This window comes from Nomascus leucogenys, chromosome 7b (assembly GCF_006542625.1).
Source record: "Nomascus leucogenys isolate Asia chromosome 7b, Asia_NLE_v1, whole genome shotgun sequence".
In the NCBI taxonomy this organism is placed as follows: Eukaryota; Metazoa; Chordata; class Mammalia; order Primates; family Hylobatidae; genus Nomascus; species Nomascus leucogenys.
The window spans coordinates 108801861-108829728 of NC_044387.1; the positions used below are offsets into that span (position 1 = coordinate 108801861).

General features: G+C 39.4%; 1 long non-coding RNA gene across 1 annotated transcript in view; it reads left to right on the forward strand.

Annotated features, from left to right (window-relative positions):
• The window catches only part of LOC105740081, an 89529-nt gene that overhangs the window by 14090 nt on the left and 47571 nt on the right, over window positions 1–27868 (forward strand). The window contains exons 3-5 of the long non-coding RNA XR_001116092.2: window positions 8361–8419; window positions 9291–9565; window positions 17398–17486. This is a non-coding gene — a long non-coding RNA (uncharacterized LOC105740081). The remainder of the gene's footprint in view (window positions 1–8360; window positions 8420–9290; window positions 9566–17397; window positions 17487–27868) is intronic.

Consider the following 27868-nt stretch of genomic DNA (forward strand, 5'->3'; position numbering starts at 1 on the left):
GGCAGGTGCCTGTAGTCCCCGCTACTTGGGAGGCTGAGGCAGGAGAATGGCGTGAACCTGGGAGGCGGAGCTTGCAGTGAGCCAAGATCGTGCCACTGCACTCCAGCCCCGGGGGATAGAGCGAGACTCCACCTCAAAAAAAAAAAAAAAAAAAAAAAAAAAAAAAAAAAAAACTGGTGAGGGTAATAATAAATATATGTGAATTAAATAAAAATATGTTTTAAATGTCAATTGTTTTGTATTTCTTAATAAATTTCTCTTTTGTCAATTTCATTATTCAGCAAATGCAGAAACTTGGAGTTTCTGCTGTTTGTAATAATGTGGTATATTTCATCATATGGCAAGTGCTACCAGAGAGAAGTAGGATTATTATTTATTGTGGTTTTTGCAAAACCAGAGGCCCATGCCAGGAGTTTTATTCAGCATGGCTCCTCTTTGATTCCTGTCACACCTAGTCACAATGAAGGTGGTTTGCAGAAAAATAGAAGAAACAAAAGAAAAACAAAACAAAAACTCTTCTTACCAAGATTTCTAAAGTAATGAAGAAATAATGTCACTTATAAAAGGGGTTTCTAAAATTACCTATCTGGAACAGAAGAAAGCAAGAGTCCGGTACCGTTATCAAATCAATTGGTTTAACATCTTTTCCCTTTTCAAGTAAAATAATAATTTAAATAATAAATACAAGTTTTTATTTATATAGTGCCATTTTTAATATACTATCATTTTTCTACTGGGATTTTATAGTTTAATAGACATTCATCATTAGCATGCTAAGTTTCAAATCCTGGCCCTGCTCTATATTTTTTGGTTTGTTTGTTTGGATATTATTACCATAAAAACAAAAACAGGCTTGCAATGGCTGCAGATTCATAGAAGATTATTAGAAATAAAAGTTTATTTCCAGTTTCATCCATGTCCCTACAAAGGACATGAACTCATCATTTTTTATGGCTGCATAGTATTCCATGGTGTATATGTGCCACATTTTCTTAATCCAGTCTATTGTTGTTGGACATTTGGGTTGGTTCCAAGTCTTTGCTATTGTGAATAGTGCTGCAGTAAACATACGTGTGCATGTGTCTTTATAGCAGCATGATTTATAATCCTTTGGGTATATACCCAGTAATGGGATGGCTGGGTCAAATGGTATTTCTAGTTCTAGATCCCTGAGGAATCGCCACACTGTCTTCCACAATGGTTGAACTAGTTTACAGTCCCACCAACAGTGTAAAAGTGTTCCTATTTCTCCACATCCTCTCCAGCACCTGTTGTTTCCTGACTTTTTAATGATCGCCATTCTAACTGGTGTGAGATGGTATCTCATTGTGGTTTTGATTTGCATGTCTCTGATGGCCACTGATGATGAGCATTTTTTCATGTGTTTTTTGGCTGCATAAATGTCTTCTTTTGAGAAGTGTCTGTTCATGTCCTTCGCCCACTTTTTGATGGGGTTGTTTGTTTTTTCTTTGTAAATTTGTTTGGGTTCATTGTAGATTCTGGATATTAGCCCTTTGTCAGACGAGTAGGTTGTGAAAATTTTCTCCCATTTTGTAGGTTGCCTGTTCACTCTGATGGTAGTTTCTTTTGCTGTGCAGAAGCTCTTTAGTTTAATTAGATCCCATTTGTCTATTTTGGCTTTTGTTGCCGTTGCTTTTGGTGTTTTAGACATGAAGTCTTTGCCCATGCCTGTGTCCTGAATGGTATTGCCTAGGTTTTCTTCTAGGGTTTTTATGGTTTGAAACTGGAAACCATCATTCTCAGCAAACTATCACAAGGACAAAAAACCAAACACTGCATGTTCTCACTCATAGGTGGGAATTGAACAATGAGAACACATGGACACAGGAAGGGGAACATCACACTCCGGGGACTGTTGTGGGGTGGGGGGAGGGGGGAGGGATAGCATTAGGAGATATACCTAATGCTAAATGATGAGTTAATGGGTGCAGCACAGCAACATGGCACATGTATACATATGTAACAAACCTGCACATTGTGCACATGTACCCTAAAACTTGAAGTATAATAATAATAATGAAAAGAAAAAAAAGAAATAAAAGTTTATTGTTAAATATTTTGTCATAGCAAAATATATTTTTCTTTAAGAGAAAAAACTTTTTATCTAAATATTATCAAATTTATTACTTTCATCACTTACGTAAATTAACCAGTTCATATGCATCTGTATGTCTAAGTAGAGACAACCAACTTCAACATTAATGTGTTTTATTTTCTCAAAGTTTGACTTCAGACAAAAATTATAAAACTGAAAGATAGTAATATTTAAGGATGCCTTCCTAAAATTATCTTAAGTACATCAAATATTTCCAAAAAATGTTTTTCTTCTGAGGGTTTCGTATGCTGGTAAGAAATATTTTTGGAACAGAATACAGGAGGATTAAGTGAAAAATAAATTCCCTTTTTACTCTTAGTACAGTTCTCAGAGGAAACAGTTTCTTGCACGGACTTCCAGTTATTTTCTGTACGTAGAAAGTATATATAACAATATAAAATTTATCATGAATGAACTACTCTATACACACTCTGACAGTTACTTTTTAAGTTAAACAATATCTTGAATATCTCACATATCTGTACTCTCACAAGTGTTACATATATATTACATACATACTTGCCTAATTAGTTTTTGGTGACAATATATTGTATTATTGTATGAATGTACCATCATTTTTAATAACAAGTCTCTTTGCAAGGGTAGCTCCAGCTTCTATTAGGAGTGAAATCCCTGGATACAAGATAACCAACTTGTCTCCAAAGCTGATTCTCCAAAACTGTTTCAATTTCCATTCCCACATGGTAATATCAATAGAATAATTGCCCATTGTCCCACAACCTGTTTAACATGGTCACGCAGCGGGATTCTGACTTTGCCAAATGGCTGACTTCAATAAGCTTAATGAATGTTTAAATGAATGGATCTCAATTTATGAATGAGGATTACCATCTTCTCATACACCACTACTGAATGATCTCACTTTCTGAATGGGAATCATCTTATCATATACTACCACTTTTTTTTTTTTTGAAACAGGGTCTCATTCTGTTGCCCAGGCTAGAGTGCAATGGCATGATCATAGCCCACTGCAGCCTTGAACTCCTGGGCTCAAGCTACCCTCCCACCTCAGCCTCCTGAGTAGCTAGGACTACAGGTGTGAGCCACCATGCCCAGCTAATCATGTGTTCGTTTGTTTGTTTGTTTGAGAGAACACCAGGCTGGTCTTGAACTCTCGGGCTCAAGTGATCCTCCTGCCTCAGCTTCCCAAAGTGCTGGGAATCAGGCATGAGCCACTGTGCCCATCTTTATACTACCTTTTTTTTTTTTTTTTTTGAGACGGGGTCTTGCTCTGTTACCCAGACTGGAGTTCAGTGGTGCAATCTCTTCTGACTGCAACCTCCACCTCAAGTGATTCTCCTGCCTCGCCTCCCGAGTAGCCTGGATTATGGGCATGCACCACCACGCCTGGCTAATTTTTGTATTTTTTTATAGTAGAGACGGGGTTTCACCATGTTGGCCAATATAGTTTTGAACACCTGACCTCAAATGATCTGCCCACCTTGGCTTCCCAAAGTGCTGGGATTATAGGTGTGAGCCACTGCGCCCAGCCCCCTTATACTACTTTTATGTCTTGCCTGGTTTTTTCTTCTGACCAGATTTATAATTAAATAACTGTTTTCTTTTTCTTACTGACTTTCATGACATTTTAATTTATCAGGAAATTAGTTCTGTTGTTAATATATGTTGTACATATTTACTGTAATTTCTCTCTTTTAAAATGTTTTGTTTTTTGGCCAGATGTGGTGGCTTATGCCTGTAATCCCAGCAATTTGGGATCACCTGAGGTCAGGAGTTCAAGACCAGCCTGGCCAACATGGCGAAACCCCATCTCTACTAAAAACAAAAATTAGCCGGGCGTCTTAATGGTGCGCGCCTGTAATCCCAGCTACTCGGGCGGCTGAGGCAGAAGAATCGTTCGAACCCGGGAGGTGGAGGTTGCAGTGAGCCGAGACCTCACCACTGCACCCCAGCCTGGGTGACAGAGCAAGATCCTGTCTCAAAAAAAAAAAAAAGTTTTATTTTTTAATATATAGATATTTTAGTGTAACACAGGAATGATTTAGGGCACTTCAATTTGGGTCTATTTTTTCTTTATTATACTTTAAGTTCTGGGATACATGTGCAAAATGTGCAGGTTTGTTACAAAATAGGTATACACATGCCATGGTGGTTTGCTGCACTCATCAGCCCGTCATCTACATTAGGTATTTCTCCTAATGCTATCCCTCCCCTAGTCCCCCAACTTCTGACAGGCCCCAGTGTGCAATGTTCCCCTCCCTGTGTCCATGTGTTCTCATTGTTCAACTCCCAGTTATGAGTGAGAACAGGCGATGTTTGGTTTTCTGTTCCTGTGTTAGTTTGCTGAGAATGATAGTGTCCAGCTTCATCCATGTCCCTGCAAAGGACATGAACTCATCCTTTTGTATGGCTGCATAGCATTCCCTGGTGTACATGTGCCACGTTTTATCCAGTCTATTAGTGATGGGCACAGTGACTTGGGTCTGTTTTCTAGGGACACGTCTCTCTGCAGATTGTTACAGCCTCCTTCGGTTTGCGCAGATCGCCCTCAGACAAAATGTCAGCATGTCTCTCAATGAAGCTCTTTAATCCACAGCCTTTTTTTTTTCAGCTCAGTTGTTTCTGGTTGGTGCAAAGCTGACTGCAGTTTTTCTTCTCTTTTCAATGTTTGTAATTTTTCTTCTCTGTGCTTGACCTCTAAATTAGGATTTGTGTTGAAGTAAAGAATTGTAATAACCTGCAGAGTCGCCCTTAAATCCGGATGCCCCCTCTTTCTCTCTCAGAATGGGGTACTCCAGAGCAGTGTTCTCCATTTCTCCCACGGCGTCATCGCACCCCTGAGTCTCTCTTCTAATTAGGATATTCTTCTCTGGGTTCTCAGGTCCCTGGAGGTCTCAGGGACGTTGATGCCATGTTCAGGGTCTAAAAGGTAAGGTCTTTGTGCTTTGTGCTTCTTCAGTTTGGCCCAGATGTCCTTGCATTTGTCAGATATTTTTCACAGTGATTCCTACAGTATTTTAAAATCAGTTCTCTCACCTGTTTTTACTCTTTTTGTCTACATAGGGTATATCAGAGACAGGATATAAATAGTAATATTTTATTCTTTCAGGAAGCTATAAATATATTTAGATTATTACAATTTGTACAGACTCCAAGCAGAAATATAATCATATCATTTATGATCGTTTATCTTCATAAACAGATGTTTGAATTGGCTTCCAAAATGACCTTAGAGATGTACTTACTTAATGATGGTGGCCTTGATCTTTTTGTGATTAGAGGATAGCCCAGCATGTGGCCACAGTAGCAGAAACACATAGTATGTGCTGGTTAATTGGCTCTACTAGCTTCATGTATTGTTCCAGCTTATCTGCTGCTTGTGGACTGGTACATGCTGAGCTTCTCAATAATCAAAGAAGAAATCAGGTGCCAGGTTACAATCCAGACCCAAGAAGTGTCTGCGTTTCTGTTTTTCCACATTAAGTCATATTTTAGCTTTCTTTTCTTCTTTTCCAACAGTGGAGAAGCCCCTGGTATGTAAAACATGAGTAAAGTTCAAATAGGGTCAAATTCCAGAAGGCAGCACAGAACTTTTCCTCCTAGCCCTGTTACTTTGGCCGTACATGCTTCTATCATCCCATGCAGCCGGGAATGGGGGCTGCCATTTTCATTTTGATCAGTCATTCCTCAAAAGGGCATTTAGAGAGTCATTAGTGTCTAGAGTTGTGAAATGAGTAGAATAACAGAAGGTAGCATGTCAGAAGACCATGGGCAGCCCCCAGGCTGTATGTGCAGTCCCCATTCTGCATAATGTGTCCAGTTGGTATGCAATGATGCATGCACATAAGAGAACCAGACACTCAAATGTTTTGGCTATAATCAAAATTATACCTTGAGTTTCAATGTACTTACGTGTTTGAAAATGGTATTTTAAGGACCAGAAATGTACACAGTGTTCTGTGTTTTCAATACACAAAAATAAACCTTATGTACATAAATGTAGGCCTCACTGCTGGGCTGTATTCATTCCTACCATGGACCCTGTAAATACTGTAGAACTATCCAAACAACATCTAAACTTCAGTTGTAAAATTCCTAACTCCGAATATTACAAACATTCAACTATTTTGATGGAAAAAATAGGAAGCACGACAATCATTATAAGAGAAAGAAAATGTATTTCTCAATAAACACAGATCCCTTAACATGGACACTTGCCTGCAGCTTCAGAAGACACCAGCAGTGGAAGGTTGTAGTATTCATCGATGGCTAGGGCTGGTTGCAGGAAGGTATTATGATGCTTTGAAGGTTGTCCTGGTCATCTTTATAAAATGTATGTCAACCACACCTGCTGAGACTTACAGAGCACTGACAGAGGGTAAGATACTAGAGAAGGAAAAGCTTTGATAAGATAGCTGAAGATAATCAGAAAAGAAGGTAACTAATCAAATAAACATCCTCTTGCATGCGCAGTGTCAAGAGTGCAGCTCTGGAAACAATGCCTTTGTCACAGCACTGTTAGCCACAGGGTGTGTGCCTTCCTCCTCTTGTGCTTAGTGTTTGGAGAATTTTTGTTTGTTTGTTTGAGACAGAGTCTCGCTGTGTCGCCCAGGCTGGAGTGCAATGGTGCAATCTCGGCTCACTGCAACCTCCACCTCCCAGGTTCAAGCAATTCTCCACCTCAGCCTCCTGAGGAGCTGGGACTACAGGTGCCCACCACCATGCCTGCCTAATTTTTTTGTATTTTTAGTAGAGTTGGGGTTTCACCATCTTGGCCAGGCTGGTCTTGAATTCCTGACCTGGTGATCCACCCTCCTCGGCTTCCCAAAGTGCTGGGATTACAGGTGTCAGCCACCGTGCCCAGGCTGAGAATTTTAAAAAGTAGAAAAGTGCTATTCTTGATTAAGCAGCTGTCGTATCAGACACTGGAGAATGTAGCCCAAGCTCACATGGTTCATTTCTGCAACAGCTCTTGCAATCTATAGATTATTGTCACCACTCTATGGGGAATCAATGAGAATTATGGCAGAAAAGTACTCTGCTGAGTGGTGAGGCAGATATAAACCTGGCCTAAGTGAAACAAACAACTCTCCATTTTTAACTACACTTTACTGGCTCCAGGACTGGAAATTTTCAGGAGTAGTATAGGGAAGGACTAAGGATATCGAGGGTTCTTGGGTGTGCTTGCATGAAATAATACATAGATTGTTGGTCCTGGCTGAGTGCAGAAACAAGTGAACACAATAGGGCTTGAAAGCTTAGGAGAAAATGGAGGGAGGCAGGAGGTTGGAGGACTTAGTGGATTCATGGAGAACAACTGGAAATACGGAAGTTAGAAGGAGAGTGGTAAGAGGCAAGGCAAAGTAGGTGATGAAATTACCCAAAGTATGACTCTGGGATTGGGTTGCTGAAGAAGAGATAATAAATTCTTTAAAGTAAGTAAGAGTGGTGAAGTGCTTATCCCATGTGACTTATTAGAGACAGAATCTGAAATATAATTTGGGTTTACATTATGAAATTTAGTGCATTATGCCATAAGAATGCTGTTCTCCTAATCCATTATGTTCATTACGGTGGAACTTTACATGTGTCTTGATATCTGAGTATAATCTTATGCAATAAATAACAGAAGTTGTAGTCTCATCACTAATTTGGGGTGTGCTGATTTTGTTTCTAAGTTTATAAAATGAAAGTCTTGATTTTTGTTGGTTAAATATTTTGAAAAATTGCAGTTCAAGAGCAAAGTTATGTTTTACTCATCAGTTTTTTGAATGAAAAATTATGTGAACAAGATAACTTTTGTATGAATTTTTAATTCTTAGTAAAGTTACTTATGTTTATTCTCCGAAATATTATCAGTCACATTTATTTAGTGCTCAAGACTACTGTCAATTTTTTTTTTTTTTTAGAGTCTCGCTCTGTCGCCCAGGCTGGAGTGCAGTGGCGCAATCTCGGCTCACTGCAAGCTCCGCCTCCCGGGTTCACGCATTTCTCCTGCCTCAGCCTCCCGAGTAGCTGGGACTACAGGCGCCCGCCACCACGCCCGGCAAATTTTTTGTATTTTTAGTAGAGACGGGGTTTCACCGTGTTAGCCGGGATGGTCTCCATCTCCTGACCTCGTGATCTGCCCGCCTCCACCCGCCTTGGCCTCCCAAAGTGCTGGGATTACAGGCATGAGCCAATGCACTCGGCCAATATTTTTTAAATTATGAAACTAGGAAATATTGTTGTATTAAAAATATTTTTCTCTAGCTATTCACAGTAACACTGAAGAATGCATTTTACTTACATCTTTTTCTGTTTGACAGAAGACAGTTATTGGTAAGTATAATTATTAGATAAAGTATACTTATTTTCCATGTTTAAAATATGAAAAATATGCAATATAGGTTGGTACTAAGAGGGGAAATCTGCTTCTGATCAAAATTTTATTTTAAATATCATTTTTATTTCTTTTGTCCTAAGTTATATACTTTTTCTTCTATTACTTATTGCGAAGTTACTTTAAAACAAAACAAAATCAAAGAAAGCAATCAACCAAGATTTTAAAAATAGTAAGAGCAGAATCTCTCCTCAATTCTTTCCTCTTCTCCACTCCATCTTGCCTTCACAGCTTTTTTTGTTTCCAAAGGTAGTCAAAACATTTTAGATATTTATGCCAAAGGGCATGGATCTGTGATACCATGGGCCCTGCCAAGCTGAAGGTTTCCTTTGGCCAAGATAAGTTACTGTGGAAGGAAAGTAACTCTTCCAATCCATGGTTCTTAGAAAATTATACTTTTATACTTTTTAAATTTTAAATGAAATATCCTACAGCTTTCAATGCATACCCAGTTCAGAGAACTTGAATATCATCCAACATACTTCCACAGTGATCCCAGTCTGAGTTATTATGTAAATGCATAGCTTGCTTTCTAGGTAATAAACGATAAAACTCTTCATACAGGAGAATTTGGTCATCGGTGTGTTTCTAGATGTAGTGAAGGTTTGCTGTGAAATCACTCTGGAATCTCCCAGCTGGTCTGCTCCACAGTATCCTGCTGGTCTTGGGCTTTGTCTATGAACTTTCCAGAACTCATGCTCACTACAGACTTTCTTTAGGGCCTCTAAATATTTGTTTCTTTTGCATGCCAAGAGTTGTATCCTTATTTTTGGAGACAGGAGAGGATGTGAGTGTTGAATTGTATTTCAGGTTACCCTTGGGACATCAAAATGACCAAGGCAGTGTCTGCTAAGTATTTGCTGAGACTCTGGTATGATTCTTTCAAGTCTCAAGACAGTTATCTGAATGATATCCCCATGACAATGGACTCCTGCACATTCACAGTCCTGGAAGGAACCTGTCCACATTGGCATTCCAGAAGTCCATAAAAGACAAACGCATCTGCAGTCCCCAAGAAAGCATTGTTGTAAACAAATCTGCACTAGATGGAAACTCTGTTGTGTGGTGCCAGCATGCATGGAAGAGTAAGGCTGGAACTACACCTGGAAGTTCTTTGAGTATCCCACAGTTCTTTTTTATTATATCATATTATATTATATTATATTAATTTTATTTTATTTTATTTTATTACACTTTAAGTTCAAGGGTACATGTGCACAACATGCAGGTTTGTTACATAGGTATACATGTGCCATGTTGGTGTGCTGCACCCATCAACTCATCATTTACATTAGGTATATCTCCTAATGCTATCCATCCCTCAGCCCCCCACCCCATGACAGGCCCCCATGTGTGATGTTCCCCGCCCTGTGTCCAAGTGTTCTCATTGTTCAATTCCCACCAATGATTGAGAACGTGCAGTGTTTGGTTTTTTGTCCTTGCGATAGTTTGCTGAGAATGATGCTTTCCAGCTTCATCCATGTCCCTGCAAAGGACATGAACTCATCCTTTTTTATGGCTGCATAGTATTCCATGGTGTATATGTGCCACATTTTCTTAATCCAGTCTGTCATTGATGGACATTTGGGTTCATTCCAAGTCTTTGCTATTGTGAATAGTGCCAGAATAAAATATGTGTGCATGTGTCTTTATAGTAGCGTGATTTATAATCCTTTGGGTATATACCCAGTAATGGGATCGCTGGGTCAAATGGTATTTCTAGTTCTAGATCCCTGAGGAATCGCCACACTGTCTTCCACAATGGTTGAACTAGTTTACAGTCCCACAAACAGTGTAGAAGTGTTCCTATTTCTCCACATCCTCTCCAGCACCTGTTGTTTCCTGACTTTTTAATGATTGCCATTCTAACTGGTGTGAGATGGTATCTCATTGTGGTTTTGATTTGCATTTCTCTGATGGCCAGTGATGATGAGCATTTTTTCATGTGTCTGTTGGCTGCATAAATGTCTTCTTTTGAGAAGTGTCTGTTCATATCCTTTGCCCACTTTTTGATGGGGTTGTTTGTTTTTTTCTTGTAAATTTGTTTAAGTTCTTTGTAGATTCTGGATATTAGTCCTTTGTCAGATGGGTAGATTGCAAAAATTTTCTCCCATTTTGTAGGTTGCCTGTTCACTCTGATGGTAGTTTCTTTTGCTGTGCAGAAGCCCTTTAGATTAATTAGATCCCATTTTTCTATTTTGGCTTTTGTTACCATTGCTTTTGGTGTTTTAGTCTTTGCCCATGCCTATGTCCTGAATGGTATTGCCTAGGTTTTCTTCCAGGGATTTTATAGTTGTAGGTCTTACATTTAAGTCTTTAATCCATCTTGAATTAATTTTTGTATAAGTGTAAGGAAGGGATCCAGTTTCAGCTTTCTACATATGGTTACCTGGTTTTCCCAGCACCATTTATTAAATAGGGACTCCTTTCCCCATTCCTTGTTTTTGTCAGGTTTGTCAAAGATCAGATGGTTGTAGATGTGTGGTGTCATTTCTGAGGCCTCTGTTCTGTTCCATTGGTCTATATATTTGTTTTGGTACCAGTACCATGTTGTTTTGGTTACTGTAGCCTTGTAGTATAGTTTGAAGTTAGGTAGCATGATAGCATCACAATTCTACACACATTTCAGGAATGATTTTTTAAAAAGACAACCTCAATTCTTAATGATTTTTAAAGTTTTGTAAAATAATCAAATGCAACCAATGGACTGATTGAATAAATCTACTTTTCCCTTTTTGTTGATGGGCCCTAAATTTCCAAGTCTTCTGTGTATAAGGTGGGCTTAATTTTAAGAATAGTCATTTTGAAGTTAAAATAACTTGTTTTCTTTATACCCAATTTTAAAATTCAGAATGCCATATCAGCCACTTCATGGATAATTTCTCACGTACTTCTTTCTCTGAATATGAGAATTTTTTAAATTTATGCAAAAATGTTTCAACTTACAATGGCATATTTTAATATAACATCTTTAATTTCAACTTTTTCCTTTTGGATATACTTTTATAGAAAGGAATGCAGCATTTATTAAACCACTGTTTTCTTCATCTATTGGCAGTGTGTTTGAGGAATTCAGTTTATGCCTTGTGGGAATCTTTTTCAGATAAACTGTATATCAAGTAGTTTCGTGGTTTTTGAAAGAACTTTTTGGCATTCAGGGCCATTTCTTGTGCTGTACAAAGCAGCCCTTAGTGCTTTCTGGAGAGCAGACTACTTAAAATTCATATGAACACATTCAATGTGGTATGTATGTTTGGAATCACTGTTGAAATATTTCTCTATTTAATTGGGGTGGTTCATGCTAATTCACATGGCGGACATTGGCAGCTATTTTCAGTCTACCAAGTTTTTCTTTGGGGGACATAGTAAAATCTCTGCTTCCATAAATGTTTCCACTTTCTGAATGCAGCAGTTTTCCCTTCTTCTTCTAGCTCTGTCTTAGTGGGCAGAGAGAACAGGAAATGCTAGTTGTTGCAATGCAAGCCTAGCAGGTGAGCACACCCCTCCTCCCCAGGAACTGAGTAAGCCACGATGCTCAACTCCAGTGATTGTTGAATTTCAACAGTTGCACCCTCTTTTTACACCTGGTGTCACATAGAGCATATGCCCTTGAACATTCAGGAAGTCAAGTATTGCTTCCATTCTGGTCGTGGTGCTAGAAATGCAGGGTTGTATCTCTTTACCTCAACCATTTCTGTCTCCTCCCTCAGCTCCTAGGAAGCTACTGACTCACCCTTCCCTTGACAAGTCCTTCTGGGTAGTCTTCCTGGGTAGCATCTGAGATGAACCCCAAACTGGCACACTTTCTATCTGTTTCTGTCTGCCACATCTGGAATCACAATAAAGAGGACACTACTGGTAAGGACTTCAAATGCATGTCAAATGGTCAGAGCCATGGGCTCTAGGAACAGGTGCCAGCAAGTCACAACAAGGGGTTAAATGAGACCGATCTGCCCACTCCACAGTGGGCACCTCTGGACTCTGGGTGGATCTGAGGACTCTTCTTTGGTCTGAATGTGTTGGAAACTTATTTGCCAGTGCAACAGTTTTGAGACATGAGACCTTTAAGAGGGCAGAGCCCTCATAAATGGACTAACACCATTGTCGTGGAAGTGGGTTCATTATTAAGAGAGTAGGCTTGTTATAAAAGCAAGTTCAGCCTCCTCTTGCCTTGCTCTTGACCTCTTTTGCCGTTCCACTTTCCGTTATGACATAATGCAGCATGAAGGCCCTTATCAGATGCCGGCATCATGCTCTTGGACTTCCAGCCTCCAGAACCATGAACCACATAAACTTCTGTTCATCATAAATTACCCAGTCTTTTGTACTCTATTACAGCAGCATAAAACAGACTAACACAGACCCATCATCTCCTGACACAGATGTAAAGTGAATCCCTAGCAGGCATCTTTGTCCCTCAGAAAAGTCCTGGAGGTCAAGTAGTGGAACAGCAGCATACCAATATCTTTCCCACAAAAAACCTTTCTAATTTCCTCTCCAATATTCCTAAAAGAATGGAGGCAAGTGGTCTTCTAATGGTCCTCAAATTATTCCCAGCCACCTCCTTGCCAAGGTCTGCTTTGATGGATTCACAGATTGTTCTGCAATATGAGTAGCATTGACAGTTACTATCTTGGGGTCTCAGTCAAAACGGAGACAGAGAATACCCATTTAACATGCACTCCAACTTAGGTATCCACAGAATGTACAATTTTGTTATTCTCTATTATGGGCCTGCTCTTGCCAATGTTTCAGCAGATAGCTGCATAATTTAGAATTTCTAGTTAATAATATTTCAGTTTCAACTGTCTCCCTTCAGTTTAACATGGGGTGTACTTAAAATACAACTCCCTATTAGATATTAAAGGATTGTTTTGGAACAACTGAGTCTTGTCAGATAAATCTTCAATACTCTACTTTTCTCTCACTTCTCTCACTCTTTTTGTTTGTTTGTTTGTTTGAGACAGAGTCTCACTCTGTCACCCAGGCTGGAGTGCAATGGTGTGACCTTGGCTCACTGCAACCTCTGCTTCTTGGGTTTAAGTGATTCTTGTGCCTCAACCTCTGGAGTAGCTGGGATTACAGGCATGTGTCACCACACCTGGCTAATTTTTTTTGGTAGTTTTTATAGAGACACAGTCCGCCTTGGCCTCCCAAAGTGCTGAAATTACAGGTGTGAGCCACCGTGCCCAGCCTCACTCTCCTTTACTTCTCCAGGTTGGTGGCTGTGCCTATGAGGAGAACCCTTTCTATGTCTGCAGCAGGAGGAGAGTGGGTCCTTGCATCCACACAGCGGCCTGGAGTGTCACTCTGGACACTCTCCTGCCTCAGCCTCTGGAGTAGCTGGGACTACAGGCATGTGCCACCACACCCAGCTAATTTTTGTATTTTTAGTAGAGACGGGGTTTCACTATGTTGGCCAGGATGGTCTTGATCTCTTGACCTCGTGATCTGCCTGCCTCGGCCTCCCAAAGTGTTGGGATTACAGGTGTGAGCCACCGTGCCTGGACGATAGTTTTTTATACTGTGAAGAAGCTCTTTAGTTTAATTAGATCCCATTTGTTAATTTGTGCTTTGTTGCAATTGCTTTTGGTGTTTTTGTCATGAAATCTTTGCCACTTCCTATGTCCAGAATGGTATTTCCTAGGTTATTTTCCAGGGTTTTTATAGTTTTGGGTTTTATATTTAAGGCATTAATCCATTTTGAGTTGATTTTTGTGTATGCTGTAAAGAAGGAATCCAGTTTCAGTCTTCTACATATGGCTAGCCAGTTATCCCAGCACCATTTATTGAATAAGTCTTTTCCCCATTGCTTGTTTCTGTCATATTTGTCAAAGGTCAGATGATTTAGATGTCTGGTCTTATTTCTGGATTATCTATTTGGTTCTATTGGTCTATGTGTCTGTTTTTGTACCAGTATCATGCTGTTTTAGTTACTGTAGCCTTGTAGTATAGTTTGAAGTCTGGTAATGTGATGCCTCCAGCTTTGTTATTTTTGCTTAGGATTGCCTTGGCTATTTGGGCTCTTTTTAAAGTGTGTAGTTCAGTAATGTTAAGTATATTCACATGAATAATCTTGCCAAAGTAAAACTTTATAATCATTGAACAACAACTCCCACTTTTCAACTCTCCCCAACCCCAGTAACCACTATTCTATCTTGTGTTTCAATAAATTTTGCTACTTTAAATACCTTGTATAAGTGGAATCATACAGTATTTGCCTTTTTGTAAGTGACTTATTTCATTTAGCACAGTCTTCGAGGTTCATTTATGTCATAGCATGTGAAATAATTTCCTTCGTTTTTAAGGTTGCATAGTATCACACTGTGTGCCTATACCACATTTTGTTTATCAATGCATCTGCTGATGAACATTTAGGTTGCTTCCACCTTTCGGCTGTTGTGAATAGTACAGCTATGAATGTAGGTGTGAAAGACCTCAGGACCCTGTTTTTAATTCTTTTGGGTATATATTCAGAAGTGAGATTGCTAGATCATATATTCACTTTTTTGAAAAACCACTGTAGCTTTTGAGCCAATGTTTAAACAGATAGCTGAATAATTTAGAATTTTCAGTGAACAATATTACAGTTTTTTCCAGTTTCAACTGTCTCCCTTCAGTTTAAATATGGAATCTATTTAAAATACACCCCCCATTCGATTTTAAATGATTACTTTGGAATAACTGAGTCTTTTTAGGTAAATCCTTAATAATTCACTTTCCATAGCTGTTGCACCATATTACAATCCCCACAGTGCACAAGAGTCCCGATTTCTCCACATTCTTGTCAATACTTGTGATTTTATTTATTTATTTTGGTAGTATTCGTCTGAATGGGAGTAAGGTGATATACCATTGTGATTTTGATTTGCATTTCTCTGATAATTAGTCACTAATTATTATTGAGTATCTTATACTTCTGTGATGACATGTGGGAATTTTTCTTCATTGTACAACAGATATCACTATATTGGCATAGTTCTACATTCTACACAATTTTTTCTAACACTACACAAAAGCAAACACTAAATCTAACTTCAAATTGTCAGGATTACTGGTCTACTCCTCTGCAAACCCATAGGCTGATTATAAATCTTTGAAATTAATTACATCTAAAATTTTTTCTTTCCTGTCAAGTCACTCTTAACAAGTTTCCTCTGCTCACATTGGCAGTCTCTTTCTTTCTCATGATTCTTCAAGTCGTCATTTTGTTAGAGGCCAAGCTTTCAATCATAGACTGAAATTATATTGTGTGCTTTTTTCCCGAGTGTTTAATCCCTTAATTTAGAAGCGGATGTAGGAGTGCATACCCAGGAGGTGAGGGCAAAGAATCCCGTTGACGGAGCACTGGAATCTCAAATCTGTTACCGTTTTGGCTTGGGACAACAAACATCCTGTCAGTCTCAATTGCTGTGTAATTGAAAAGAGAATGATAACAATTGTCCTACGTACATCGTAACTCTCTTTGAATCAATGATAATTAATACATGTGAAAAGCTTTCAAAAACTTGTAAAAATCCCTCATAATTATATGGTGTTTTACAATTTACAAAGAACTTTCACATGCAGATTTCTCATGTGATTTTTATAATGTTTTGAGTGGGCAGAGTGAGAAATTATATTTACAAAGTATCTATGTATATGCCAATAATGATGCCTAATATACCCCACTTTCCATATTTAAAAGACCTTTAAAATTATGACTTTTCCTAGTTTTCACAGCACATAAAAAGGCCAATACTGGCCGGGCGCGGTGGCTCACGCTTGTAATCCCAGCACTGTGGGAGGCCAAGGCGGGCGGATCACGAGGTCAGGAGATCGAGACCACGGTGAAACCCCATCTCTACTAAAAATACAAAAAAAAATTAGCCAGGCGTGGTGGCGGGCGCCTGTAGTCCCAGCTACTCGGAGAGGCTGAGGCAGGAGAATGGCGTGAACCCCGGGGGACGGAGCTTGCAGTGAGCCAAGATCGCGCCACTGCACTCCAGCCTGGGTGAAAGAGCGAGACTCCTTCTCAAAAAAAAAAAAAAAAAAAAGGCCAATACCACTACACAGGTATATAGTTTCTGGTCTTGTGCACTGACCATTTCCTACACCATCTTTTTGTATGCTTTTTAGCTTCCATAGTTGTTATTCCAGTAGAAGAGTACTGAAAGGCCACGTACAATATACAGCTTGGATCCATCCCGCTGATAAAAATCTACTTTTAACATACATGTTAAAATAATTGAGACTGACTAAATTATTTTTGTATTTTTTCCATTTTATGTGTTATCAACTTTTTAATTAAGCAATGGGGCCACGGTAGGCAGGACCCTAGAACTTGTGAATATGTTACCCTACATGACAGAAAGACTTTCAGATGTAATTAAACTTAATGACGTTGAGTTAGGGAGAGGGTCCTACCCAGTGGATTCACAAGGGTCCTTAAAGGTGTAAGAAGGAGTCAGAGGACAGAGTCAGAAGGAGACGTGCTGATGTGAGAATGACAGAGAGATACAACGTTCCTGTCTTTGAAGATGGAGGAAAGAGGCCTTGAGCCAAGGAACGTTGTTGGCCTCCAGAAACTGGAAAACGCAAGAAAATCGACCCACCCTAAAGCCCCTAGAAGGGAACACAGTCCAACTAATTCATTATTTTAGCCCAGGAGATCCTTGTTGGGCTTCCGACTTACAGTACTGGAAGATAATATATTCCTGGTGGTTTGTGTCACGAGCTCTGTAGTACTTTGTTCCAGTATCAGTAGAAAACCGGTAGAAGGGGAATTCACGTAAATATCATTACAAACAGAAATAATTGCTTATTATTCTTTTCTCAAATCCTACCTTGGAAACAAAATCAATTTTTGTTTTTCGGGGCTTTTGTACTAATTCTTATGAATCCACTAATATTTTGTTTTTTCTGTTGTCTCCCTCAGGAACCTGAAAGGAAGAAGCCTGTACGTCTGGGGACACATATCCTAGAAGCACACCCCATTAGATAAAGTGTTGCATACTCTTTGATAAGGTAAGGCTCCCTGGACGAGATGTTTTACAGGTCCCATGAGCTCAGTGAAACGCTTTCGGAAAGACACTCAGCGGAGTGGGCACCACGAGGTTAGGAGAAGCAGCTTCTGCTCGTCATAACTTTGGCAAATGTTTACACATCAGTAATGAAAAATATTCTCTTGGCGGTTTCAGGCTTGTTACTATGGATGTTGTTTGCTAACATTGACTATTTTTCCTAACTGCTTATAGAAACTCCAGGCTGTCACCCATCTGTTCTCTCATCAAAGTAGTTTTGGGCCAGCAACTATTTCAGACATTTCTGTGATTTCAGATGTCTCACTCTGCCTGTGACTGTATGTTGTACTTGAGGACTGGACGCACGGAGAGTTCAGTGCGAATAGCCAAGCATTCAGCTCCAACTCTCCTTGTGGTAACAATATGAAAGAAAGAGGTAGTATCGGAATTATTTTAGTTCAATGTAGCCATTATAAAATGTGTATATATTTTAAAACATCATGTGGTACATGATAAATATATACAGCTTTTATTTTTCAATAAAAAAATTATAAAAAAAGTCATCAAACCTGATTTCTCATACCACTTTTTTGGTAACACTCATCACACCAAAGACTTATTATTTTAAAATGTTATTTTTCATAATTAATTTCTCATTAATTTATAGGCCAGATTTTAATTGTTATGTCTAAATAGTAGTGTCTAGTACGTGGTAGATAATCAATGTGACTTGAAGAAATGAGTGAGTCTGTTAACGACATACTTCTCATCACTGTAACTTATTTTTGGTTTAGGACTGATAAAACATTTTTACTCTCACTCCATATTGCTAAAGATTAAATCCTTCTTCTTTAAGATGCTACCATTGTTCCATTCATCAACGCCAAATCATTCCTCAGGCCTGAGAGGAGCTGCCATCCTTCATTGCGTCTTTGGGTCACTTCCAACCCCTGTTCTCTGTGTGTCTCATCTGGACTTCCTGGGAGAATAGCCTCTCTCATGATACTCATTTTCTTCCACATCTTCAATCTCTGCTTCATTGATAGATTATGCTACTCAATGTACAAACAACATCTTTTTTATTTTTTAATGATAAACATTCTCCCCCTCAACATTTTAACCTACTAATGCGGGCAATCTAATCTAAAGAATAGCCTGTAATGCCTCCTTTCATCATTTCCTGTTTAATCCAGCTTTCTGGCTGAGTAATTTTGCAGAAAGCCCTTTCTCCCATGTCACCGATGGAACTTTCCAGTGGCCTATTCTGATGAACACATGGCAGTTTACATGCTATTTGCATTTGATGCTGTTTATCACTCCCTCCTTCTGAGTACTGTCTTCTTGGTTGGCTTTTATGATAGTATTTGCTATCCTACTCCTGAGTTTTTGACCACTGCTCGTCAGACACTTTATTATGCTCCCTTTCCTTTGCCCACACTTGCAAAGTTAGATTTCCATATATGCCTTTCCCCTCTTCTTATTCCATGAGATTTATCTAAGTGATTTCATCCATTGCTATGGGTTCAACTACCGCTAATATGTTCCTTACTCCAACTCTCTTTCTACAGCTTCACATATTTAACTGCCTTTTAGGGAATCACCAGAAGGCAATTCCATCTTAACATACACAAAACTGAACTTATGATCCTTAAGTATGAGGCTGATTCTTTCTTATGCATTTTCTAAATCAGTGAGTGATACCATCTCTTGTCCTGTTGTCCTGGGCAGAATTGCAGGAGGTAACTGCTTTCTCTGCCCTCCCTATAGAAATTACCATCTCTCATTCACCAACCTCCCCATACCCCAATCAGTAGTATCTTTTTAAGAAAGGATTTTCTGTTGTTTAACATTTTTTATATGCTATTACCTATATGGTTTTCCTCCTGAAATGGGATATTGGGTAAGAGGGTACTAGATGGAGGTCACATAGACCTACAGATTATTCAAAGGGGACATCTATGGAGCAAAGGCCAAATGGGGAACTCAGTGCAGCCAAACAGCTACTCAAAGGTCTGAGTAGAGATACAGAAATGACCCAGGAGATAACAGAAAGAGAGAGACATATCAAGTGGGTTTTGAGTGTAGGGCAAAACCACATTTACCCGTAGCTCTGGAGAACCCACTGGCACAGTTTGAGACTGTTGCAGCCTGCAAGGGAGGGCGGAGGCTGAGTTCAGACACGCACACCCTCCGACCAGCTCCTGAATGTCTGATGATGTTTACAACTTTGCTTCCTGCTTTCCTACCTGGTCTTAGCCTTTTGATACACGCCCTCCCACTGCTATCCGAGTAAGATTTGAGCTAAGTACATAATCTGGCCTTGCCAGATTATGACATTAGTTGGAGAATAGATAGGTCACTGGAACCTGATACATTTTAGAAAAATATTAATATGTATGCCATATGTATAGTGTGCAGGTGGCATTTTAAACACGTGGAAAATGATGAAAAATTTAATAAACCACGAGAGGAAATTGGATAAATATTTCAGATACATACACACATCAGATTCCCTTTTTTATGTCACATGTAAAACTAAAATAATATTTGAATGGCTTAATCAGTGAAATATTTTTCTAAATTAACTAACATACTGGAAAATATTTGACTTATCTCAAACCAAATATGTATTTTTATTGTATAGGGCTTTTTCTTTTCTAAAAAATTTCAACTTGCAATTTAGATATAGGAGGTACGTGGGCAGATTTGTTACAATGGACTATTGCGTGATGCTGAGGTTTGAAGTATGGATCCCGTCACCCTGGTAGTGAGCATAGTGCCTGATAGGTAGTCTTTTTTAACCTAACCTCCCTCCCTCCCTCCACCATCTAGTAGTCCACAGTGTCTATTGTGTCTCATATTTATGTCCATACGTGCTCAATGCTTAGCTTCCATTTTTAAGTGAGAACATGTGGTATTTGGTTTTCTGTTTCTGCATTCATTTCCTTAGATGGCCTCCAGCTCCATCTATGTTGCTGCAAAGAATATGATTTTATTCTTTTTTATGGCATATAGTATTTCATGGTGTATATGTACCACATTTTCTTTGTCCTGTTTCCTACTGATGGTTGCCTGTGTGGATTCCATGTCTTTGCTATTGTGAATACTGATGCAGTGGACGTCTGAGTGTACATGTGTTTTTGGCAGAATGATTTATTTTGTTTTGAGTGTATACCCAGTAATGGGATTGCTCAGTCAAATGGTAGCTTTCTTTTAAGTTTTGAGAAATCTCCAGACTGCTTCCTCAGTGGATTGGTCTAATTTACATTCCCACTAACAGCGTACAAGCTTTCCCTTTTCTCCACAATGTTGCCAGCATCTGTTTTTTTGACTTTTTATAATAGCCATTCTGACTGGTATGAGATGGTATCTCACTGTGGTTTTGATTTGGATTTCTCTGATGATTAGTGATGCTGAGAATTTTTTCACGCATTTGATGTATGTCTTCTTTGAGAAGGGTCTGTTCATGTCTTTGCCCATCTTTTAATGGGGTTAATTGGGTTTTGTTTGTTCAACTGTTTAAGTTCCCTATAGATTCTGGATATTAGGCCTTTGTCAAGTGCATACTTTGTGAATATCTCCTCCCATTCCCTAGACTGTCTGTTTACTCTGCTGATTTTTACTCTCGTTTATTTTGCTTTGTAAAAGTTCTGGAGTTTAATTAGGTCCCACTTGTCCATTTTTTGTTTTTGATGCAAGTGCTTTCGGGGACTTAGCTAAAAATTATTTGCCAAGGCTGATGTCTGGAAGAATGTTTCCTAGGTTGCCTTCCAGAATTTTTATAGTTTGAGGTCTTACATTTAAATCTTTAATGTATTTTGAGTTAATTTTTGTATGAGGTGAAAGGGAGGGGTCCAGTTTCATCCTTCTACACATGGCTAGCCAGTTATCCCAGCTGTGTTTATTGAATAGGGAATTCTTTCCCATTGCTTGTTTTTGTCGGCCTTGTCAAAGATCAGATGGGTGTAGCTATGTAGCTTTATTGGTGAGTTTTCTATTCTTTTGCATTGCTCTATGTGTCTGCGTAGCAGCACCATGCTGTTTTGGTTACTGTGGCTTTATAGTATAGTATGAGGTTGGAAAGAGTGATGCCTCTGGCATTGTTCTTTTTGCTTAGGCTTGCTTTGGCTGTTCAGGCTCTTTTTGGTTCAATACAAATTTTAGAGTAGTTTTCTAATTTTAGTAAACTTTCTAAAGTAAATGTTCTAATTCTGTGAAGAATGATGTTGGTAGTTTGATAGGTACAGCATTGAATCTGTAAAGTGCTTTGAGCAATACGGCCATTTTTACAATAGTGGTTTTGGTACTGAAACGCCAGCTGCTCAGTCTAGGTCCTGCTGCGTGCTGCACAGAAAGCCAATGACTGAGACAGCAAGTATTGCCAAGGAAGAAGCTTTAATCCGGTGCTGCAGCAGAGGAGATGGGAACTCAGTCTCAAATCCGTCTCTCTGACCTACTGAAACCAGGGGTTTATATAGCAGGGAAGGAATGTAACATTGTGTAAGAAAACAGGAACTAGGGAGGTGTCAGGAAGCAGTCGCGATGAATGAGGGGTCCAGCATCTCATTGTCTGGATGTCATGATCTAGCGAGTTTCAGTTCTTTGATGCTTTTTGTGAGAGGCCCGAAGGTCATTTCCTCAGGAAGGAACTCAGATAAAACAAATATAAGTTTCAAGCTTTAAGACCAGAAGGGTCAATTTCTATGTTTATTAAAAAGAAAAAAACTGTTAGGCTGGGCATGGTGGCTCATGCCTGTAATCCCAGCAGTTTGGGAGACCGAGGCAGGCAGATCATGAGGTCAAGAGATCGAGACCATCCTGGCTAACATGGTGAAGCATCATCTCTACTAAAAATATAAAAATTAGCTAGGCATGGTGGCACACGCCTGTAATCCCAGGTACTTGGGAGGCTGAGGCAGGAGAATCGCTTGAACCCGGGAGGTGGAGAGTGCAGTGAACTGAGATCGCACCACTGCACTCCAGCCTGGTGACAGAGACTCCATCTCAGAAACAAAAAACAAAAAAACAAACAAAAAAAACCAAACACCATAATAAAACTGTCTATGGAACAGTTGGTTCAGTTTTAGTTTTCCCAGTCCTTGAGCATGGGATATTTTTCCATTCATTTGTGTCATCTCACCTCTTATTTCAGCAGTGTTTTGTGCTTCTCGTAGAGATCGTTCATCTCCTTGGTTAGTTGTATGCCTATAGGTATTTTATTTTCTTTGTGGCTATTGTAAGTGGGACTGTGTTCTTGATTTCACTCTCAGCCTGCATGCTGTTGGTGAAATATGTATTTTTAAAAAAGAAAAGCAAAACAAAAATAGACTTGACTAAACAAACATTGTTATAAACAAGACTGAGTGTCAATATTCTTTTCCATAAGGTGCTCTTACAAATCAGTATAAAGAATTATAATTTCTCTGTTTAAAAAAGGAGATAGCATTGCCAATTCACAAATTGTATATAAGTGGCCTATAAATGCAAAAACCTTAATTGCATAAGTAATAAAAAAGTCTAAATAAAGTGATACTATTTTCTACTGATACAATTGACGGGGAGAAAAACCAAAATAAAGTGAACAGAAGAAAATGGGGAAAAAGGGAGCCTCTTAGACTGCTAGTGGGAGGGTAACTTTGTATAAACTATTAGAATACAATTTGTCAATCTGTGTTACAATCAAATTGTTCATTCACTTTGTAACAACAGTTCCATTTCTACGAAATAATTATAGATGGGCAACTATTTCTATATAAAGCTTTTCATTACAATGTTAAATATGATAAAATTGGGGATACTTTTAAGTGGTCACTAATGGGAGCATAACTAAATAAACTTTGGTAGTAACAGTAAATAGAATACCATGCGTCTATTAGAAATGCCTTTTAGAAAATAAAGTCAATGGCATGGGGATACAGACATAATCTGTAAAGTAGTATAACTCCAATTTGTAGAAAGGAATTACAGGACAAAGACTGGTACTGATTCAAAATGGTGCCTGGCTACCGTGGGCCTTTGTCCCCAGAATTAAGCCTGGAGAAGTGTCCTGGAAGTAAAGCAGGTGCTCTACGTGTCGAAAGCTCCTGGTGCGACGTTGGACTCTAAAAGAAGGCTGAGCACAGCCTTGGGTAATGCAGAACTTCCTCAAAAGGCAAGGAGGCAAAAATATAACATGCGAAGAGCAGCTCTCTTTGAAGAAGAAATGCACTCAAGCCCTTGGGCCACAGAGAAAAATGCTCCTGAAACTGGAAAACTGTGGACTCCCAGCCTCCAGCCGGCCTGCTCTTCAGTCAGTCACCCTACAGGCCACACCCGCTGCGCTCTCCACTCTCATTCTCAGAGAGCTACTTCTGGAACCCTCATTCTAGGAATGGACTATGAGGAAGGAGACCTACACAGTTGTCAAGGAAACCTATGCCAGTTACATATGCCATACATTTTAATCACTTAGTTATCAATGTGACAGGTAGGCAGAAAACACCAAATGCTTGAGGAAAACCAGGGGTATGAAAGAGAAGCATTAAGATTACTTTTTAATGGAAATGTATATATTCACCTAGGCTATTCTTCCTTACCTGAGTTGAAACTGAATAGTATGACCTAAACGTACATTTCATGTGCTGGGAAGAAAAAGCAACTGATAACCCCCTTTCCCTTAGGTTTCCTCTCATTAGTTTGCTCACCAGTGTAACCCCATTCAGGCCCCCAAGCTAGTGCCATCTTGTGTGCACAAGGCTGGGGCAACTGGATTCGTAAGAGGTTTTGTCCATGAGGAATTTTCAGTCTAATGTCAAGTAATTGACAATGAAAATGTTTCCTGGTTTCCATCCAAATATTTATCAATACAGCAAAAATGTAGGATTTGTAGGATTTATGTATCTTAACTATCTCCACTACTGCAGGACACAGACACCATCTATAAATCTCACATTGTAACCACTAACACTTATCTTTGTTATTGTCACCTGGAATCTTCTTTTATGCCAAAATAAGAGTCTTAAAAGAATGAAGCCCTGCAATTTCACTGTCCAACAACAGAGGTTTCACCTGATAAACCATCTTCTCGTCTGACAGAGTGGGCCACAGAAACATCTCTGACAGCTGTTGCATGATGGAGTGGGAGCAAGGTCACTTCCTGCAAATGTTAGGGTTCTTCAGAATCCCACAGGCGTTGGAGGAATAACTGAACTCAACAGGCAATCAATCACGTCTGAAACATGTGAAAAATACCTAAGGACCCGAGGTCAGGGTTTAGTGTCCAGATTCAACCAGTTATTCACACGGTCTGAAAATGAAAATGTTTCATTTCAGAGAAGTTTATATGGAGTCCTTGACAGAATGTTGAATACGAAATAGATTTTTTTCTGTCTTCCTTTGAAAATCTTTGTGGATAAAGCTTAACATGATGCATTAGAATCTTAGGAGTAAAATATTCCTCACAAAATTTGATATCTTGCCTGATTAGTTAATACAGACATATTAAATTTTTCAACTAATTTTTTTCTTAAGAAGAATTCTTTCAGAAACGGAAAAGCATGTAGTAACATACTGACTTTAAGGAACCTATGCTAATAATTTTAAGTAGTAAAACTTAAAACTAAACAAGATGTAATAAAAAGGTGATAATAGGATAATTACTATTTGGCATCCTACTAAGATATTTAGTTGGCAATTTAATTTTAAATTACCTGGTTTTCTCTGATATTCACATATTATTAAATGCAATTTCATTTAAGCTGCTGTACTGTTAGGGAAATATGAAAATTGAAAATGTGACCTTGTTCAGTAAAGTCATTTTATTGAATGTGGTAGACTCTTAATTGTCCCTAAGTATTCATTTTCCCTTTCTTTTTTTTTTTTATTGTAGCTTTTCTTTTGAAATATATGTTGCCTCCCAGACATTGCAAAATGGTAACGGTATAGTGAGTTCTGGTGTATTCTTTTTTTTTGGAGAGACAGACTTGTTCTGTCTCCCAGGCTGGAGTGCAGTGGTGTGATCATGGCTCACTGTTGCCTCGACCTCCCAGGAACAAGCGATCCTCTTGCCTCAACCTCCTGAGTAGCTGGAACCACAATCACCCCTCACCATGCGCAGCTAATTTTTAAATTTTTTGTAGAGATGAGGTCTGCTATGTTGCCCAGGCTGATCTGGAACTCCTGGCTTCAAGGGATCCTCCTGCTTTGGTTTCCTAAAACGCTGGGATTCGGGCATGAGCCACTGTGCCCAGACTTAATTCTGGCATATTCTTAAGCCAGTGTCCCCTAATGAAAATATCTTCCAGGACCTCAGTGCATGGTCCAAATGAGGAAGCTGTTAAGAGGTACAATACTATTAACACATGTACATACAGATTTCAACAGCATTTAAGTTCAGTTTTTTCTTTCTGTCTTTCGTTTTGTGTGTATAGTTCTTTTTCTGTCTTCCTTTGAAAATCTTCCTGGATAAAGATGTTTCCACAGGTTTCTGTAGATGTGTTCAGCCATCACTACCCGGTCCCAGTTAGAATCAGGGTACAGAACTGCTTCATCAGTCTCTGAGAAGGTGTGACTGAAAAGAGCAGTGCAAAGATGCCCCTTTGTCCTTCCAGTCACGCCTTCTCCCTGACTCTGACCTTCGGCACCAGCTGCTAGGTCTTCACACTCTAATTTTACACTTCAAGAATGGTATGTAAGGGCCGGGTGTGGTGGCTCACGCCTGCAATCCCAACACTTTGGGAGGCCGAGGCGAGCAGATCATGAGGTCAGAAGATCGAACCATCCTGGCCAACATGGTGAAACCCCATCTCTACTAAAAAAATACAAAAAATTAGCCAGGCATGGTGGCGGGTGCCTGTAGTCCCAGCTACTTTGGGAGGCTGAGGCAGGAGAATGGCGTGAATGCAGGAGGCAGAGCTTGCAGTGAGCTGAGATCACGCCACTGCACTCCAGCCTGGGTGACAGAGTGAGACTCTGTCTCAAAAAAAAGCAAAAAATGGTATGTAAGTAGAATAATGTTGGTGGCACCATTTTGAGATTTTTTTTTCATTCAGCATAAAGCCCTGCAAATCCACCTAAGTTGTTGCCTGCATTGATAATTTGTTTCTTTGTTTTGTATCACAGTTTGTCTATTTATTCACAGGTTAAAGGATTTTTGTGTGGTTTCTACACATGAAGCAGCAATGAACATCTGTGTTCACATTCCTGTGTGACTGTGTGTTTCACTTCTGTAGCATAAATACCCAGGAGGCCTGGATTGCATTGTAAGTATGTTTTTAACTGTGTAGGAAACAGCCATACCACTTTGCAAAATGGTTATGCTCTTTTCCATTTCCATCAGCAGTGCGTGAGGAAGCCTGCTGCTCTGCATGCTTGTCAGCACACGGTACTGGCAGTATTTTTATTTTAGCCACTTCTTAGGTGTGCATTGATGTCTCATTGTAGCTTTAATTTGCATTTCCCTAATGGCTAATGATGGTGAATATCTTTTTATGTGCTTATTTGCTATCTCTATACCTTCCTTGATGAGGTGTCAACAAATGTTTTGCCTGTTTTCTTGTTGTTGAGGTTGCAGCATTCTTTATATGGTGTGGATAAAAGTTCTTTCTTAGATACGTGATTTGTAAATATTTCTTCCAGGCAATAGCCAACTTTTTATCCTCCTAACAAAGCCCTACTTAGAACTGAAGTTTGAAAGTTTGATGAAGTCCATATTATCAATTTTTTTCTTTCAGCGCATCCGGTGTCTTGTCTAAGAACTTTTGTCTAACACAGGAAGATTTTTTTCCTGTGTTTTCTTCTAGAAATGTTGCAGTTTTACAGTTTACGTTTAGATCTATGATCTATTTTGAGTTAATTTTTATAGAAAGTGTGAAGTTTAGGTCTAGCTTTTTGTTTGTGTGTTTTCTTTTTTGGCCTACAGTGTTTAATTTTCCCAACATCTTTTGTTGCAAATTCTAATCTTCCTCTATGGGATTGCTTTGCATTTTCATTTTTAAAAATTAAGTTGACTGCACCTGTGCAGGTCTATGTCCAGTTCCTTTAACCTGTGCCATTGATCCGTTCCTCTGCCCAAGCCACACTGTGAGGCTGTCTTCCCAAGCTCCTCCCTTCCCAGGATCTCCCCGGCCAGAGCTTCTCCTTTCCTCATTTTGATCCTCGAGCCAGAAAGCTGAGCTTTTAGTTACTCAGCTCTGCTGTGCACATCCTGCAACTGTGGCTGCTCCGAGCAGGAGATACAGAGGAAAAGAAGCCAGTCTTTTCCTCACCACCTTAGAAAGAGAGGTCCCCTGCCCTGGAGCTCAGGCTCCCTCCACCTGCTGCCTTCACAGTCCTCACCCTGCAGAGCGTGGCTTGAGAGAGGAAAGGGGCGAACCTGGGATAGTACATGGCCCTCCCAACTCTGAGCTT